This window comes from Passer domesticus, chromosome 3 (genome assembly GCF_036417665.1).
Source record: "Passer domesticus isolate bPasDom1 chromosome 3, bPasDom1.hap1, whole genome shotgun sequence".
NCBI classification, from domain to species: domain Eukaryota; kingdom Metazoa; phylum Chordata; class Aves; order Passeriformes; family Passeridae; genus Passer; species Passer domesticus.
The window spans coordinates 13,066,277-13,085,071 of record NC_087476.1 but is presented as its reverse complement, the minus strand read 5'-3'; the positions used below and the strand labels follow the sequence as shown (position 1 = coordinate 13,085,071).

The 18,795-nt window shown below is 38.0% G+C and overlaps 2 long non-coding RNA genes across 2 annotated transcripts; one reads left to right on the top strand and one right to left on the bottom strand.

Moving 5' to 3' along the window:
* Positions 1–3,885: 3,885 nt before the first annotated feature.
* Positions 3,886–9,473, bottom strand: LOC135296015 (uncharacterized). The gene is made up of 3 exons (XR_010358062.1): positions 9,207–9,473; positions 6,702–6,803; positions 3,886–6,191 (listed from the first exon to the last, which is right to left on the bottom strand). It is a non-coding gene; the product is annotated as an uncharacterized LOC135296015 (long non-coding RNA).
* LOC135296016 (uncharacterized) lies at positions 9,470–17,661 on the top strand. The gene is made up of 4 exons (XR_010358063.1): positions 9,470–9,668; positions 11,861–11,901; positions 16,246–16,367; positions 17,519–17,661. It is a non-coding gene; the product is annotated as an uncharacterized LOC135296016 (long non-coding RNA).
* Positions 17,662–18,795: the final 1,134 nt, after the last annotated feature.

The window sequence follows — 18,795 nt, the reverse complement described above, 5'->3', positions numbered from 1 at the left end:
TCAACAGAAATTTATCTGAATAATCAAAATAGTAACTGACCAATCTTTCAAGCTTAAAAACATCAACAACAAAATTGAAAAAAAAATCACAATTAAGTAGTGAAATGCAGGACTTGTGCTGCCTACAAAATGCTCACTGCTCACTGGACCTCATTCCTTATCATTGGACCTTCTTATCAAAATATCTCAATTAAAAAGTAAATTATCTTATGCCTTTTAACTGTCCAAGTAAATAGCCTTTTTACACTAAGAAAATTGTTCCTGACTTTTACCTCATAAGGACTTGTCTCCACCTAACATTTCTTTTGCAGAAGTGTGGAAAGTCAGCTTTTCATTGGAGTCACTACACTGCTCTACTGTGTCCTGCAAATACGCCTGATACCCCCAGGTGCTTTTATGAAATACATTTTTTCTCTAAAAGTGAAGGAAGGTAGTACACATGATGTGAGAAGGTTTATGAACACAAGGAAATAAAAAAATAAGCCTCCATTCTTAAGCCCTGAGGATGAGAGGGCAGACATGAATTTGTTCCCACCCAAATTAGGGGGCCACACACAGACTGGCACTGGGAATTACCTCTCACCCCTGCAAACTGCTAAATCATGACCACCCATTATTTGGAATATTTGTGCTTTAAAACAAAGCCAAAAACATACTAGGGATCATGTTAATAGTTCATCAACATGACCAGACAGTGTGCTCACACTGTCCCCTGGCTGTGCTTGGTTTGCTGCCATGGAGCCAGGCAGAGTCCGATGGGGAGCTGCTGCAGACTAACTGGATACTGGGACTGCATGGCTTCCCTTTCTGGAAACTAATTTCTCTTTCAAAGGAGCCTCAGCCAAAGAATGGTACCAAAATCTGTTTTACAGGAGATAAGTAACACTGCTGCATTTTCTGACAGTGAAGCTATGAGAAAATTGACTAATGACACAGAACAAAACCTGAGTGTTACATTCAAAACTGACAAAGCTTCAAATCAAAATCTATCTCTGACATGTCTTTGTTCTGACTAGGTCTGAAGGCTTTAATAATTTACTCATGTAAAATGGCTTTATTAATATTTAAGTTCAAAGATGGGTAGGCATGTAGAAAATAACATTAAAAACACTGGGTATTTTTTTATTTCCCCTTTAGTCAGGTTTTACAGCTGTAAATACCAATGGAGATGTATTACATTCTGTATTTATATTCTTCCTGGCATACTGGAGAAAACCTAAGTGACATATCCTGCATGCTATATCATACAAACCACTGCCTAGCTAGCTACTTTTAAAATGTGTTTGCACAAATCCATGTGCAGGCAGAGACACAGGATTGATATTTTCTTACCACATCCATATTAACTTTCTCTCTATGTAAAATCAACAGAAATTCTACAAATTCCTTTACATTTGAAATTAGATTTATTTATTCTTTAGTTTAATTATAATCTAGGGAAAGATTTTCTTTTTTTCTTCAAGAGGTAATTTAAAATCAGAAACATTCATAAGAGCTGATTAGCAATTCTTCCACTGCTTTCCATTTCTTTGTTCAGACAGACACACAACTCCCAATCACAGGCACTCTATTTGCACCAGCCTCTGCAGGACTGGCTTTCAATCACAGAGACAGCTAGGCAACAGAGCTAGGTATTTTGGTTTTTTTCCAATGTCTAATTCAGAAACCAACATAGCTGTCCTCTTTCCTGAGAGAGTGATGAAGGCAGTCTCACTGAGCTTAAATGCACCTGTTAGCTGCACTCACTCAGGTGGACTAATTGGCAAAGATAACTGTCATACTATGTTAGGAATTCATTATTTCTGCAGACTGGCTGGTAACAGGTTCAGGCTTTTCTTGGGGGAAGAAATGCATGTTTTTTCGTAAAATACAAGGAAGGAAGACATATTCTGGTGAAAAAAATCTTTTAATGTTTTTAATTCTTAAACTAAGGCTGAATCATTATAATTTTTATTATGTAACATCTTAAAATGAAAAGGAATTATTTGGGATTAAATGGGAATAATTATCCAAATTAGCTATATCTTTTTCAGGAAATAAAAGGCTGAGAGCAGAGGTGTAAGCAACAGCATGCAATTGTCTTCACTTTTGGACATTTAGTGAGCTCAGTGTCACAATATCAGCACAGGCTTCCCCCCAGTGCCTGCATACAGCTCAGGGGTTGGCTGAGCCCCAACAGACAATTTTTGTGCAGTCATCCTGTTCTGGGGGTATCAGAGAATCCAGCTGGAGGGATATATCTGTGCCATACCAGATGGCCTCAGGCCAGAAAGCAGCCCCTCTATCATTTCATTTATCAGCCTGGCTGTAGCTGTTAGTTTATAGAGGAAATCACATGGGAAAATGTGATAAATAATGGGATTCCTCCATGTTTCTTCCTTGGGACACAGAAAAGGCTTGATGTACTTACCAGAAGTAAACAAACCCAGAATCAGACCTAACAGAAGGCTCTTTGGGAAATCAGGACCATCAAACCATGTGCTTTATATGCTGAACCACATGACACAACTGAATTTTTCCTTTCAAACTGCCACATCCCACCTACTGTATCTCAAGAGCACTTTGTCCTTCTGTTTATTTCATCTCAGGAAATGGCTATGAAATTGTACTTAATCAGTTGAGCATTACCTTGAAAGTTTCTTTCCCCAAATAGTCTCAAAAATCCAAAGAAATTTAATTGTTTATACCAGTGGTGAAGATATGGAGGGGATAAAGTCTTTCTTCTCAGCCACTGAACTACCAGAGGTACAAAGGCAATTTGCTGTATTCAATAAAGCAAGACATTACCATAGCAGAAATCCTGTAAAGCTACAAACAACACATATAAATGTAGAACAGGTCATGTAGCCATGAGTGAGGTATGAAAGCAATGGTCATAACTGCAAAGTAAGGTCGGAACTGGCGTTTGAGGGGGAAGATTGCCACACCACACCTGGTCCTACAGGACTGGTTTCTGGTCCAGCAGTCACCGGGCACATGGAGTTGTCCTGCTGCCACTTGTGGATGTGCAGACTGTGTCACAAAGTCTGCAACTATTGAAAGAGGTGAGAGCTCTGCAAAAATGTGTAGGAACTGTATCACCAGCCCAGGACTTAACGACTTGTGAATGACCCCAGCATTTTCTCAGCAGTGTAAAAGAACAGGCAATAAAGAGCAGACATGTCAAGAGCCAGTTAAACCTGGAGATTCATTTTCAGATATAAAGGCTTTTATGTCAAGGTCATCAGCTCAAATCCAGCTAATAGTGGGTCATCCATCTACAGCAGTTCTTGTAGGCACTCATGGGAGGTGAGGCTTCCACAGTTACTACCAAGGAAATACCTAACACTGACATTCTCAAAGTGAAAAACACTTTGCCATCCTCTTGCAGACCTGCTGAGCTTTAAGGATGACATCATTATGCACCCCTTTGTGTATAAATGGAGACTGTTTTACACAGCTGGGAGATGTTATATATATTCCATTTGTCTTAGAAACAAAATATGTTATTTTGTATGTTGGCTTATGTAAAGCCCACCCCAGGCATCAGTAACTTGGAAGCTGTTTAACCTGTGATAGCAGAGCTCTGTGATGAAGTCCACAAGGAAATAGATATACAAACACGGTGGTGTGGGCACTCTTGCAGAAGATGAGAACTACACAGCCTTAAGCTGCATGTGAAATTCATCCTGGACTGCAGAAAGGCCCTTTTATTAACCTGCATATTGAAACGTTTAACAATGTCTGGAATTTTCCTCCGAATTTTTTAGCCTCTATATGCAATGCTCAGTTAAATCTTATGGGTGGATAAAGTGTAGGCAACTGCAACTAAACCAATGTACAGTAATCCAGTAAGGTGCAGTAAGTCACATAAGAAAACTGACACAAAATTATGGTGATGATTTTTTGTCTATGTTTTTAATTAGGTATATACAGTAATAGAAGATATATCTCTCTGCTTAAGAAACACAACAGTAATTTTGGACAGCAAATTAAAATATGGCTAAAAATTATAAATAAAAATGATTGGAAAAAAATTAATGGGAAAAGGGAGTAATTTATAATTATATCTATATATTTATAATTTAAATGAATATATTTAAGAATATATATAACATTATTATGTTGAATTTTAGAAAAGATGGCCAATGGAACCAACACTATCTTCAGACTGTCAGTAGACAGTCTGAAGATAGATGCAAAATGCAGAGCCGTAAGAATTCAAGTCTTTGTTAGTTCTACTTCATGCAATTTTCATTAATTGTAAGTGAAATAATACCTGACTCTCAATTCACTGCTGAATCATCAGACAGCAAAACCAAAACAAAGACTTTTAAAAATACCAGCCAGAAGTGAAGCTGCTTCTCTACCATCTTTCTCAAAGTGATACAAATTTTGAACCAAGCATCCAGCTGCCACTTTACACATTTTACTATAAATAACTCTGGGAATCGGCACAAATCAATGAACATAATGTGCTACAGACATTCTTATTTCAGATCTGTCTCTTCATCATCTCTCCTCTCTAGATATATTGCTCTGGACTGAAAAAAAACCCCATATCCTAAGCAGAAGGGAAAGCCTAGTGCCTTAAATTTCTCAGTTTATACAGAAGATTTTTTATCAAAAAAGATAAAAATTAAAGGTCTAAGTTATAAAAAGATAATACAAATACACAAGACCTCATCAGAAGACCTGTTCTTCTGTTTTATATATTTATTTTATATATTCATTCTATTTTATTTATTCATGCTCTCACACTATACAAAAAAAGATAAATTAAGAGGTGTTCTAATGTCTCAAGCACTGATAAAAACAACAATAAAATTTCAATTTCTTTAAATCTTGTTTATAGTCAGCAGACATTTGGCTAAGAAATCACTTAGTGCCCAATGATAAATTCACTAAATGTCTGCTAGAATTAAAAAAATATAAGAATTTTAAAACAAATCCATATTGAAAAATATGAAATTTCTCAACAGCTCAGGCAGTTTTTTTAATATTGTCACTTTTTATCTTTCATGTGACAAAACAATTAATGATCAGTAATGCATTTTTTAAAATGATTTAGACAGAAAATCAATGTTATGGTATCTGGTCTAGAAAATGCTACCACTATTGTGTTCTCATTTCCTACTCTTTCCCTCTTTTCTTTAAAATTGGAAGTTTCCTATTTTAAAGCCCAATCTATCTCTATTTCTCTTTACTTCTCAATTTTCTCATTTGCTTTACTTTCCATTTTCCCTTGCTATGACTGAAAGATACAACAAAAAACTGAATTTATGGAAAACAGGGTTTTTAATTCAGAATATGGAAAGTTTTAACATCTGCATATTTTTACAGGATTATCGTACACCTCATTTTGCAACTCAATTTTCAATATTTTTCTCTGTCTTGGCATTACTGGCTGACTGTTAAATCCAAATTAGCATGAACAAAGTCTGTCTTTTATTTCTACTCTGAGCTACACAGAGGTGCTTGGCTGTACAAATTTCAAGGACGTTCCATACAGGAATCTCAAAGTGTAGTGCTACAGATGCAGTGAAAAGCTGTAAACAAACTGGCCAGGAAGAAAGTCAAATAGCATCATCCTATGTCTTTGATATCAAATTTTCTTAACATTGAAGCAGAAGGAGTGAACCACATAACCCATTTTAGTCAAATTATTTGGATTATGACACGCTGCATAAAGATTTATATTTCTCCGATTTGGCAGAATCCCAAAGTCACATATTTAAAGAGTGTCAATGCTACACTATTTGTATTTATGTTTAAAATTACCTGACTGTATTTGTAAGTACTTCCAATTTGCAGTACAACATGCTACAAGAAGTGAAACCATCTGCTTATGAAAACAAGTATACAGCTATCTTATATTCCATATGACAAGAACAAACCACTCTTCTTTTTCTCCATTTAATCTTGTTTCCAGCATTGTCTCCTGGCTCATTTCTTCTTTCTCCTTGCATTCTCACACAGCTTTTATAAATTCAATTTTCAAGTCCATGTATTATATGGCTACTCAGCTGTCCACTTCTTTGCCTTTTACCTCATCATTTGGTTGTAAATCTGGGAACTGATCGCCCAGACACCAAAACAACAGCCTGAGCACATTCTTTAGCAGGGAGTTTCTGTTGCTCACCCCTCTGTTGCATCCTTTCTTGGAAGAGAAGGTATCAGACTCAGCAAGAAGATTTAATTCACAGAGAACACTACAAAAGAAAAAAAAGGACCCAGGAGAAATTAGTGGACTGGAACTGAAGAAATAGCCCTTGACAAATGCAGTCAAAATTGTTATTAGAATAGGCTGTAGTCCAGTTTTTAGGAAAATTTACAGTCCCACAACATTTAAAACTACTAATCCTAGGCTACAGTGCCTCCTAGTCTGGAGTCCGAAATTTCTGGATAACCCTAAATCAGAGGTCAAAATATATTTTAAGCCACCTCTATCATAGAGCCTGAACTTATGGCAATGTTTTTCACAATGAGTGGCTGAGTGCTGGGATATGATTCCCCTAAAGATTATGCAATCAATGTTTTTGCAAATATTCATATCTCAGTTGGAAAAAGCTCCAAATAAACTGATCCATTTTTGGGAATGGCTCTACTTTGAGCAGTGGGTTGAACAAGATGACCCCAAAGGCATCCTCCAACCAAAATTATAATGCTTTTATAACTGAGAAGTGGTTAGGAAACGACCATAAGCATGTCTTTATTCTTACCTGCTTCTGCTTGGAGACAGGGCAAGGAGGACTGAATATTGCAAAATTGTGGATTCAAAACATCCATCTTCTAAGTAGGGTGGAGGACTACATTTATTTCATCTGCCAAGAAGCAGGACAATGCATAAAGTGAGAGACTGGAGCGTGGAAATGTCTTCCTGGAACAGCAACAAACCCATACCAGGACACTCAAACAGCTGTTTGTATCACAGATGGCTTTAGCCCCTGAGGACTGTAGGGATTTGTACCCTTTCTGTCCAAGATAGAACACGCAAAATCTGAAGAGCCCAAAGCGAGTTGAATCATAGAATGATACAAATGTTAAGGTTGGAAAAGACCTCTAAGATCATCAAGTCCAGCCATCAACACAGCACCACCATCATGTTAGACATCAGGAAAAAATCCTTCACTGAAAGAGAGATTGGGCACTGGAATCATCTGCCCAGGGTGGTGGTGGAGTCACCATCTCTGAACATGTTTTAAACATGACTGGATGTGTCAGTCAGTGCCATGGTTTAGTTTATGAGGAGGTGTTAGATCATAGGTTGGACTTGATGATCTCAAAGGTCTTTTCTAGTCTAGTTCATTCTGTGATCCGTATCTTCCAGTGCCACATCCATACATTTCTCCAACATTCCAGGGATGGTGACTCCACTACTTCTCTGGGCAGAAAATTCTCAGTGCTTTATAACCTTTTCAGTGAAGAAATTTTTGTTAGTGCTTAATCTAAATCTCCCTTGTCGCAACTTGATGCCACTTCCTCTTGTCCTGCCTCTTGCTGCTTGGCAGAAGAGTCCTACCTCCACCATATTACACCTTCCTTTCCAGGAGTTGTAGAGAGCAATAAGGTCTTCCCTGAGTCTCTTTTCTCCAGGCTAAACACCCCTAGCTCCCTCTGCTGCTCCTCATACAAATCCTCTCATCAAACTATGAAGTTGATTTCATGAAGACCTTGTTTCCTACCAGATAAAGATCAACTCGAACAATGTTGTCAACACCTGAAGCTCTCTGAGCTGTAACTCTACTAGTCTGAGCATTTAGCTATTGAAACCAATATATGGAGCACAATAAGAGCACAGTTTGATCTGCTCACTTCAAAGTACCTATAGGATGGTCAAATATACATGGGAAAAGTATCTTCTCTTCTAATGAGTTCTGGACTACCCCTTGTAAAGTTTCACTTGAAGAAGCCTATATTCAATCACTCCTTGAGAAAAAAGATATAAAACAAAATGCTGACTCTGAAATGTCCCCTTAGGAATTAGATTATCAGAGCTTGTTTATTGAGATATCTTATTGAGATATCTTTTGTGATTACGATTTATTCTGACAGTTTTAAATTGGAAGGTGCAGTTGACTGAAATAAGCTAATTCAATTTATAAATCCAGACTGCAGGAAAGAAATAGCTTTTTTCAGGTCCAAAATTAATTTTATTTTACCTTAATTAGTAGAATATGTAAAGCAAATGTGGGGAAACAGCTTTTAATTTACAGTAAAAAAGTGAAAACAAGTAGTTTTTAAAATCAGTCTTTAGAACAACAAATAGATGGTTTGAGACTATTGTTCATTATTCAATACATATGATCCTGTATTTATCATGCAAATTCTCTGGAATTAGATTAGAAAGCTCAGTTCATTTTCAACTGTTTAAGCAGCAGAAAAAAAAAAACTAAGGTCAATGCATATGACATGGGCATTAATTATTTTTTTACACTTTAATATTGATATTTAGGGAAATATTAATCCTCATGCATGAGCCAGTCTGGGGGATTATTTCTCAGGAAGTGGCAAAAATCTTGCACAGAAAAAAAACCTTAAATCCTCTTAAATACTAGTAAATGACATTGTTTATGGGATGATACCCTGCTTCACGGACAGAAGAGTCTTTGAAAGGAGAGAACATGAGCATTCAGAGTTAACAAACCAGGCTGTACATGCAGAATATGCAGAAGATTTATATTTTCTGTGATGGGAAGAAGAAGAACATATTTCTTATATACTAAGTTGCAAATTATACCCAGCCCTTGGCATAACGGCGGTAACAGATTCAACCTCCACACACAGATCTGTGACCAGAAGATCTACACACACTAATAGAAATAATGCAGATGCTGGCTAGAAACAGCAGTTCATGTCCTAGAAGCAATATTAAATTAGAGAATACTGTTCTCATGACACATAGTCTGGAGTTCTGCATCCACCTCTGGGGTTCCCAGGATGGGAAAGACATGGACCTGTTGGAGTGAGTCCAGAGGAGGCCACCAAGATGATTTGAGGGATGGATATCTCTGCTATGAGGAAACACTGAGAGAATTAGGATTGTTCAGCCTGGAGAAGAGAAGGCTTCAGAGTGACTTAGTTTCACCTTCCAGCACCTGAAGGGAGCCTACAAGAAAGATGGTAAAGAGTTTCTTTACAAGAGCCTGTAGTTACAGAACAAAGGGGAATGGCTTCAAACTGAAATGGAATAGGTTTAGATTAGCTATTAGCTAAAGGGTCTTTACTGAGGGTGATGAGACACTAGAAGAGGTTGTCCAAAAAAGTCGTAGATGCCCCGTCCCCAGAAGTGTTGAGTCAAGGCCAGGCTGCATGGGGCTCTGAGAAACCTGGTCTATGGAAGCTGTCCCTGTCCATGGTAGGGGAGCTGGAACTAGATCATGTTTATGGTCCCTTCCAAACCAAGCCATTCTATGATTCTATGATATCATGCTTTTAACTGCTTTCCTATTTCACCATAGCCTATAGAGAGGAATAACACTAAACTGGGCTTAATTCTTTAAAGTCATGGGAATTTGAATGGTACTCGGCTTAAGCCAGATTCTTTGACTGCTGAAGGGGTTTTTTAGTAACTGATTTTTTTTTTTTCAGCTCAAACAGCATCACAAATACAAAAAGTGAAATCAGCATGGCTATGTTGAGTGTGCCTCCGTTCCAGGAAGAAAGCTATTCCCTTCCATCAGCCTAGTGTAAGTGGTACATAGTATTAAATAGTAAAAGAGATTTCCCAAAATATAAAATATAAATATAATAACTATGATGAAAAATTAGGTCTTTGAAGAGGATTAAGAAATGGTAGTGAGCCTGAAATGGCCACAGTGAGGCACCATGAGTTCAAAACATGCCACATGGAAACTTGGAGCCTTGCCCTTCCTCCACTGAGCTGAAACACATTTATTGGTTTGGTTCACTTTGCCCTGACACTGCTGGAGTTGAGGAGCAGTCAAGCTGAGATTCAAAAGGAAAATGGAATAAATACAAAAGTCTGCACTATATAAAAATATTCAGCCATGCCTACAAGAGTTCATACTGAAAACCACACTTTGTGCTGGTGTTACCAATGGCTTTGTGACCTCCTTTGAAGTTGTGCTTGTGACTTGGTTATGGCAGTCTGGGGCTGGAGGCAAACTGGAAGTCTCTAGCCAAGGACAGGATAAACCATAACTGTTCTCCAGCATTCTGACTTTGTTGTCAGCAGATTTTTTTCACTATAAATCTTTTTTTGTTCAAGGCAACAGCAAGGATGAATGTCATGCATTTGTGTGCATACAACTCTCTGACAAAGGAAATAGCTTGCCCCTGAAGCTCATACCTTTCCCAATCACATAGAAACTAAGATAGCAATTTTTTTTCTTAAATACAAAGATAAGCAATGACAATTGCTGCTAAAAATTACTATAGGAAGATGACAACCCTGAGAAGAAGAAAGCATTCCTATTATCATGGCATTTCATAGGAGAAATAACAATCTCAGAAGTAATACAGATCAAAAATCATGTTATTTTTCTGCCGTTGTTATCAAGAAATGCAAGTTTCACAGGATTTCCCCACAGCCAGAGGTTATTAGAAGGTTGGTAAATTATAAAAACCCTCTAGAATTCCCACCATCTCCCTCTCCCTTAATGAAAGCACATACCACGACTTCCAGGGCAAGAGGTAAGGTTGCACTGCTTCCCTCAGGGACTCTGTGAAGGAAGCTGAAGCGGTGCCAGAGTGAACAGAGCAGAAGAAAGCTAATTTTGCACATTCTGGGACTTTGCAATGCCAATAATATGCTCTTCTAAATACACATTTCAAAAATGCACCTGGGTCCACTTTAAACCACAATAAAAGCCAGGCAGCAGCAACACCTGAATGAAGCTAGAATGTGACATTCAGAGCCTTGAGAAAGCATCCAGAGCATCCAGAGCTGAGACATTTTGCAGAAAGTTGACTCTTGGCCTGGGAAGGAGGAGGTAGAGCAGCTTGTTGGGGTTCTGCAGCATCTCTCTGTAACTATGGGACCACCAAAAATAAGGAGCTTTCATTATCAAACTCTTTTGACAGACATAAGCCATTAGTTTTGCCCTACACTGACATTATACTAAAAAAAAAGAAAACCTGAACCAAACTTAAAAACAATCCCACCACCCCTAAAAAACCCAAACCAACCACACTGGGAAGGTGCATGAACTGGTAGTCATAGGTTGTTGCCAGCCCCAAGATCACAGCCAACCTTCTCCTCAGGCAAAGAAATAGTGATGTATAAACAGGTGGCAGAACAGATTCAACCATCTGGGGACATTCAACTACATTATTCTGGAGCGTGCTTTTACAGTAGTTGCAGACTTCTTGTTTAGTAATCTTTCCCGTTTTGTTTTGTATCCTTCCTTTTAAAATTAAAGTCAGAAATATCCATAAAATCTACTTCTGAAACAGGTAAATCTATGGAATAGCTTCCAGGGTGCAATATTTATTAATATATCCCTATATTATCAGTGAATTTAGTTTTATTCTTTGATATTTTTCAAAGAAAAACGTCAGAAAAAAGTATTGCAATGGACACATGAGACAAGAGGATAGTCAATATTCTGACATCCCAGGGACTCCTTCAGAATTATATCTTTAATGATATGTGTGTAAACTATAATAAAGAACTATTTAAATGCCAGATTACCATGCAGTATTCAGTTTGCACAAGTTGTCACAGAACGATGCCATTATTTGCAACGTAAATTTTTTACTCACAGAATGTTCAGCATTAAATACTTAAGATTCCTGGGAAGTTATCATTTTGAGAAAACACCTCTTATGTTTTCTATTTTTTCCATAAATATTCCTGTATTTTAGTAATTTATTACAATTTTAAAAGTTTAAGATTTCTACCTTTTCTTCTCTCCAGCTGATTCAGCTCTGAGGATCAACCTTTGCTACAGTTACCAGGTAAGGTGGAACCCATTTCATTCTAGAACAGCACAAAACTCCCCTGGAGTTTCTGGCAGCAAATGCTCCAAAAATAAAAACACACAACAGCATTAAGGCTTTTTGCTTAACAGATCAAAATTCAAGTTAGGCAACCACATAAGGGGAGACCACAATTATAACCCTTTTGAATTTTCTATATCCCTGGACTATTGGTATCAATATGACCTGCTAAGCTTCCTAATATCTGTAGCACAGGCAAGTTTGTAAGAAGATAGAATTTGAGAATCTTATTTTACTTTTTAAAATAGAGAGAAAATAAAATAATGAGTAAGATTTGAAATATTTTGTCTGTTTAAGAATAAAAAAGCTTACCACTGCCTGTAGAGTCCTTAAGACCAGTATTTTCAGAAATTTGCAGGTTACTTATTAACTTAAATTATTGAATATTCATTTGCAAATAAGTTGAAATGAATTACAAATGGGAATAAACTTGCTACAATATGAAATACTTTTTCAAGTCCATCCTAATGAAAAGTTTAAAGATGAAATGTAAATTACTACAATAAAAATACTTAGATATTACAGTATTTCTCATCCACAGTTCTAAAAGTATTTGAAAATATACTTTTTAACAGCTTCAATTTATCAAGCAACTTACTAGAACCAAGACCTTGAATTCACTTGAGTTTAAATAAACATATATGCTATCATATATCTTTATATATATGTATATATATGTAGTGTTTATTATTGGTCCACAAAGTTGACTACAGTCATTTTACCAGGAGCCCATATTATTGCTACTGATTATACAAATTAAAACTGCATTAGACAAGCCAAAGGGAGACAAACACCAACTGCATTTCCCTCCAAACTCTCATCTCCTCTGATACCAGCTCCTCTGTCATTTTTAAAATACTGCCAAAGAAAATTACTTTAGCATGAAAAGACTTTGCTTGAATCCAAATAAACTCATAATAATCACACTAACTGGTTTTACTGAAGTGCTTTTCATCAGAAAGGGACATTTTACTTTATTTTTAGGAGGCTGATCCAGATTTAGTTAAGGACATATAAAATGGATAATACAATTTCCTCCGGCCACAGAATAAACTTCCAAAAGCAGAATCCTCATGTTTTTCTTTCTTATTGTTCTTTAATGTTTCCAAGGTTTTTAAAAGCATAAAACTAATTTTGAAGGTACCATGAAGATGTTCCTCACCTCAGAAATGAACAAAATGTTCACACAAGTAACAAAGATCCATCACAAAATTAGTTAAAGCTTAAAACACAGACTAAGATCCATTATCACTTCTGCTAGGTCCGTCCTATCCGTGCCAGTGCTCAGGCACTCTCCCTGATAAAAGTGTTTTCTGATGTTCAGGTGGGCCATCCTGTGTTCCAGTTTGTGTCTCTTGGCTCCTGTTCTGCCACTGGGCACTCCTGATAAGAATCTGGCTCCATATTCTTTGGGCTGCTCCTTCAGGCATGTACACACCCTTCAGTGCACCCTCTCCACTATGTCCTTACCTCCCTGGCACTGGAGAGCCCGTAACTGGACACGGCGCTTTGGGTGTTGCCACATCAGTGCCCTGTCCAGGGGATGGTCACGTCCCTCACCCCACCAGCAGCACTCCTGAGCACAGCCAGGGGGAATGTTTTCTGCCCTTGGTGTTGGCTCATGTTCAGTCTGGGATCCATGAAGCCTCCAAAGCCCTTTGCTGCAAAGTTGCTTTCCAGATGGTCACCTTTCCTGCCGGCACACAGGACATGCCAGCAATTTCCAGCTCTCATTTCCAGGGTTTTCTACTTAAAGAGAAAAGTGGGGGGTTATCTGTACATGGCATCTTTTGAATTTTGCAAACAGGCATTTAAATTCTTAAGAAAGGCAAAGGAGAGAAAATGACAACACAACTCTGCAGCAAACTGTAAATCCAAAATAATTCAAGAGGCAAAGACATTTAATTACACAAAATTGACCACTTCAGATAAAACCCACCTCTTATTCCTGGTAATGTTTGTTGATATAACATTAGGGATTACCCCAACTCAGTTTTACCCTAAAGAGGGTGTCCCTTTGATATTTACCCAAGTGTAAATCATTGTAACATTGATGCCTGGCACAAGGGCTGGACCAGGGGATGCGTGGGAGGCTCTGCTGCTGAAGCAGAAGGGTCTGATGCTGTGCTGCCAGCCAGCTCACACTGCAGCCAGCTGGGGTTCAGCCTGCTGGGCCTCCTCTCACAGAAACCCAGCAGCACTTTTAATTCCTTTAGAAGGCATGACATTACCTACAAGATTCACACACTGAATGCCACAAAAAAAGTTTTCTAAAGAGATTCCTTCTCTTTTCTTTGAAACAATCTTCATGTGACTTGCCTGTGTACCCTTCTCTCCAAGACTCCTGCCTTGCTGTGCAGGCATGCATACACAAACTAGATGATTTAAACAGTTTTACCCAATGTGTTTGTAATTATTACACCTCTCCTGTTTACACACAGCTCTTTTGACAGCAGCAGACACCAATGTTATAAACCAGACATGCAAAGCAAAGTGGCCATGTCTTCTCACCCCCAGATTCCAGGATAATGCTGCTAGCCTCTGCCTCTGCTCCTGTCTCAGGAGCAGGGGAAAGCCAGCATTCCTCTTCTGTCAGGTGTCAGAGCATGTGAATCATTCCTGAATCAATCTCTCCTTGCAATTACATCTTTCTTCTCTTTTCTCTTGTCTACATAACCTCTGGAGCAATGATTGCTTTTGTGACTTAGAAGACACACGGTACACTGTGTCTGGACCTCAGTATAGGAAGTGGAAGAACCCATCAGGACTTTCAATATTCCTCCCTTTTCAATTTGTTGGGGTTGGCTTACAATGTTTACAACCACTTTTTCCAGTTACGGGTAGGAATTTTTTTTCCAGGACATTCCTATTGGGTCACTGCAGAATCACAGCCATGAAGAACAGAATAGGATTCAGCTTTAAGGGACAATAAAACCTGTTCTAAAGAGCTCTCCTATATGAGGGGCTCCATAGCCTGCCAAAATGCTTTAATTTGATGCTACAGGAATTCTGCTGTATCAGAGTAAATAAAGGGTTATTTCTACTAAATATTAATCAATGCATTTATTGAAGTTATGGCGGTAATATTTTTCAATATCTTAGTTCATGTCTCATAGTAAACCTTATATTCTTGAACTCTCTCAGTTAAAAAACTGCAATAGCACATCCCAGTTTTAGTGAGCAGTGAAATCTCTAAATGGAAACAATTATGTAAATAAGCCACACAAGTACAGGTAATATAATCTGAAAGCACAATTTCAGCTCATAAAATCATAGGAAGTGGAAAATATAATTCAAAAAGTAGCCTTGAAAACTGTCCATATAAATAATAAAGGAGAGATACTGAAGAATGAACACCTTCTAGCTGACTTTACATGTGAGTAACAGTACCTGGTAAGGTAGAATGATATCTATGTACCTTAATCTACATCTATGTGCAGAAGGGCACTGAGTCTAAAATGAAGATAAACTAGTTAGTTCTAAAGGAAAGAATTAGTTAAGTTCTAAAGGAAAGAATTTTGGAGGTCAGCTCACCTGACAAGATGTTACTCCATGCATTTACAACAGAAATTTTTAAATTAGTTGTACTAAAGGTTGGTCATCTGAGAGAACTTACCAAAAAAATAAAAGGTTAAAGAAATCACTTTTTAAAAATATATTTGTTCAAGTGGTTAATTATATCTACTGTTAAAAAAAAAGTCTGACTAAGCCAAAGCCTTTGACGTATTGATAGTTCTACACTTACCTGTAAAATTAAAACATTTTCAGTCCTCCATTTGCTCTACTTATGCCCAGATATCAAAACACCTCACAGTCTTCTTTTGCATAACTTTCATCTGCCTAAGCTTCTCACTGTAAGACAACTATGAATCTGTTCTAAGTTTTAAATAATTTTTTGTATTTGTAAAGACTTAAATTACTAATCCACTAACTCAGCAATTTTAGATAAAAATTACCTTCTTATCCTACTCTCTACTATCCATATCCAGAACCCAAGGATCTAGCTTACCTTTATCATCATGGCAGAAGAACTAGGAACACTCGATCTAGTTAAAAACTGGATATTTTATGTGAAAAAACACGTTATTAAAAACTTGAAAAATTAAAGAGTTCTAAATGTACTTTATTATAACCATAGCAAATGTGTTTTCTAACTAGGTAGAACAAAACACTACTGCTTTACTTGACTTCATTGCATGAACACCTTAGCCCTGGAAACAAGAACTTACAGCCGAATGATTCTTTGTTCAACTTATTCATGGAAGACTGAGTTTGTCTAACACGCACTTTGTCTCCTTTCAGGCTGCTGTTCCAAGACACTTGTGGCTGTCCCAGATAGTAGCTGGCTGACAGAATTAGTGCCCTCAAGGGAAGATGAACAATTTCGATTTTACAACCATTTTTGGCTGAAGCACCAGACCAGGGTACTGCCATTTTTCAGAAACAAGACCTTTAGTTTTAAATCATTCACATAACCACTGGCTGAGTTCCAGGATTTTCTTTTCTTCACCTACTTTGATTTGTGAGAAAGAATGGATCACCAAGAGGATCCTCTGGATATTCCTTTTTTAAGATCCCTAAAGTGGGGTAATTAGTTCCAGCCTAAGATTCTTTTTCTTACTACAGATGGCAACTTGAGCTTACAAAGGTCCCTTGCCTCCTTTCATTTGTACTGCACTTAAGACAAATGTTGAATACAAGAGTAAATCAGGTTCTTGCTGTATACTTTACCATTGGGTTCACTTTATAGGGAGTTGACTTTCACTTCTTGCTCTTTCAAGAGAATCATTACTTAGATATATCTATGCCTGGTCCTCTTTACAAAAATATCAGGGATAATTTTGAGGCAGACTCAACAGTAGTTTGGAACAGGGTCAGATGTCTGGGGGGTTTTATTATTATGCATGTATTGAGCATTCAAAACATAAACAGTGCAAAATTTGCTATCTCATTCATGGTAAAGTCATACTGACCTTTTACTGAACAGCAGTGTGCTTAGTGGCTATTAAATCCTTTTAAGTCTTGAGTCACAGATAAAGTCACTGTGTCTTATCATTTTAATGGGCCCTTTCCCATCCTGATTGTACTGAGGGGTTGTCCCACTCTGCTCCTTCTGACTGTTTATCAGCCAAGCACACTTGCTGCTGTCACTAGTAAATAGTAATAAGAAGTAAAAGGTATGTGATTAGTGCACATCTCTGATTGAAACTTTTTCCCTCCTGCAAAAGAATCCCAGAGACTGACATCCCTTCTCTGTCATCGTGGTAGAGACACCAGCAGACAATGTATTTGTGCATAAACCAGTGGAGTGGACCTTCAGGCTCTGCTGGGACTTCCTGCCACAGTCACGCAAAGGCTGTTAATAAGAAGTCCCTGCAAGCCTGTCTCCGTGGTAGGATTGAAAGGAAGTTTGAGGCAGCACAGGCTCATTTACATGCAGCTTACACTTCATTTTAAAAGAGGTCCAATTCTCTTAAACCTTTCTGAACTGGTAATTCTAAACTGTTGACAACAAAAGTAATTGCTATATGTAGATTAACCCCAACTGTTTGTAAAGTTCAACTCTGTTTTCCAGCTCTGTTTTCCACAACGTAAGCATTCCAGCAGATCTGCATTTCATTGCACAGATGGTATCTCAAAAAAAAAACTACCACAACAAAAACTATTCATTGTTAATATGTTTCTGGTGCCAAGACACACAGAAGGTTTATATGCCACTATGGAAAGGTAAGATTGAAGTAAAGCTGTTTCTCAGGTAATAAAATAATCTTTTATTTCATCTTCTTTTTCACAAGGGTAGCTGTTACCCTGGATCTCACTAGGTGTTCCATGGACAATATAAAGGAACTTTCTTTCCAGAAGCATCAGCACTTCTAACTAGTTTGTTAAACCAAACACGTTTCTCATGACCATTCTTGACTTCCCTAACAACCTGTCCAAATTCATGTAAATCACAGCCCCAGCAATCTGATGAGAAACACAGCTGATAGCTCTGGATTCAGAGAGCTGAGCCAGGTTATTCCCTGTATGGGGCATAGCCCTGTGCTGGGGGACAGGCAGGCTCTAGTCCCAGATATTAAAAGCTCTGGTTTTAAAAACAATCCTGTCAAGACAGCACATACTTTTATAAATCTAATCCTCATCCAAGTCAGGAATTGAGTGTCACCTGCTCAATGCAGAACTCTTATCTATTGGGACAGGAGACTTGTCCCAGGAAGTCTGAAAAGATTTTGTGAATACAAATAAACTTTTGTTTCAGCCAAGACTGGGGAGAGGTTTAAACGAGTGCTAAGTCATAGAAATCTCTTGTTTCTACCAAGAAAGCACCCATGAGCATGGATGTTCACTACACAGCAATCCTCTTTGTTAATATTGGCAGCCCCACAAGAAGTTTTTGAAAGTGCTTTAGGATCAAAGAAGCACAAAGCCAAACTACCCATTGTGCTGAGGTGTCAGGCAGAAGGAAGACAAAGGATGGATCATTTCAAGATGACAGCTGCAGCCAGCTTAAGCCACTTCCTCCTCAGCCCCAGCTCTGCAGGCATTGCTGGAAGCCTCTCAGCATGCAACCCAGCATCTCCTTTCTATTTCACCAAACCAATTAAACCAGTCAACGTGTAATTGCTTTTGTTCCTCGCACAGCATGCATATGGCAACTATTCCATAGTGCTCAACAAGTCCCTGGGGATTTGTTTTTCATTTTCAGTGTGATTTGCTGTTTCTGTCTTGATGTGCCTGTGACAAGATCTATCAGCACATTGACCACGCGATGTCTCCTTACTGTGTGAAGAGTGCACATCGGGCACATAGCATCATTCTCCCCTTGGCAAGTGAGTGTGATCCTCTGTACAC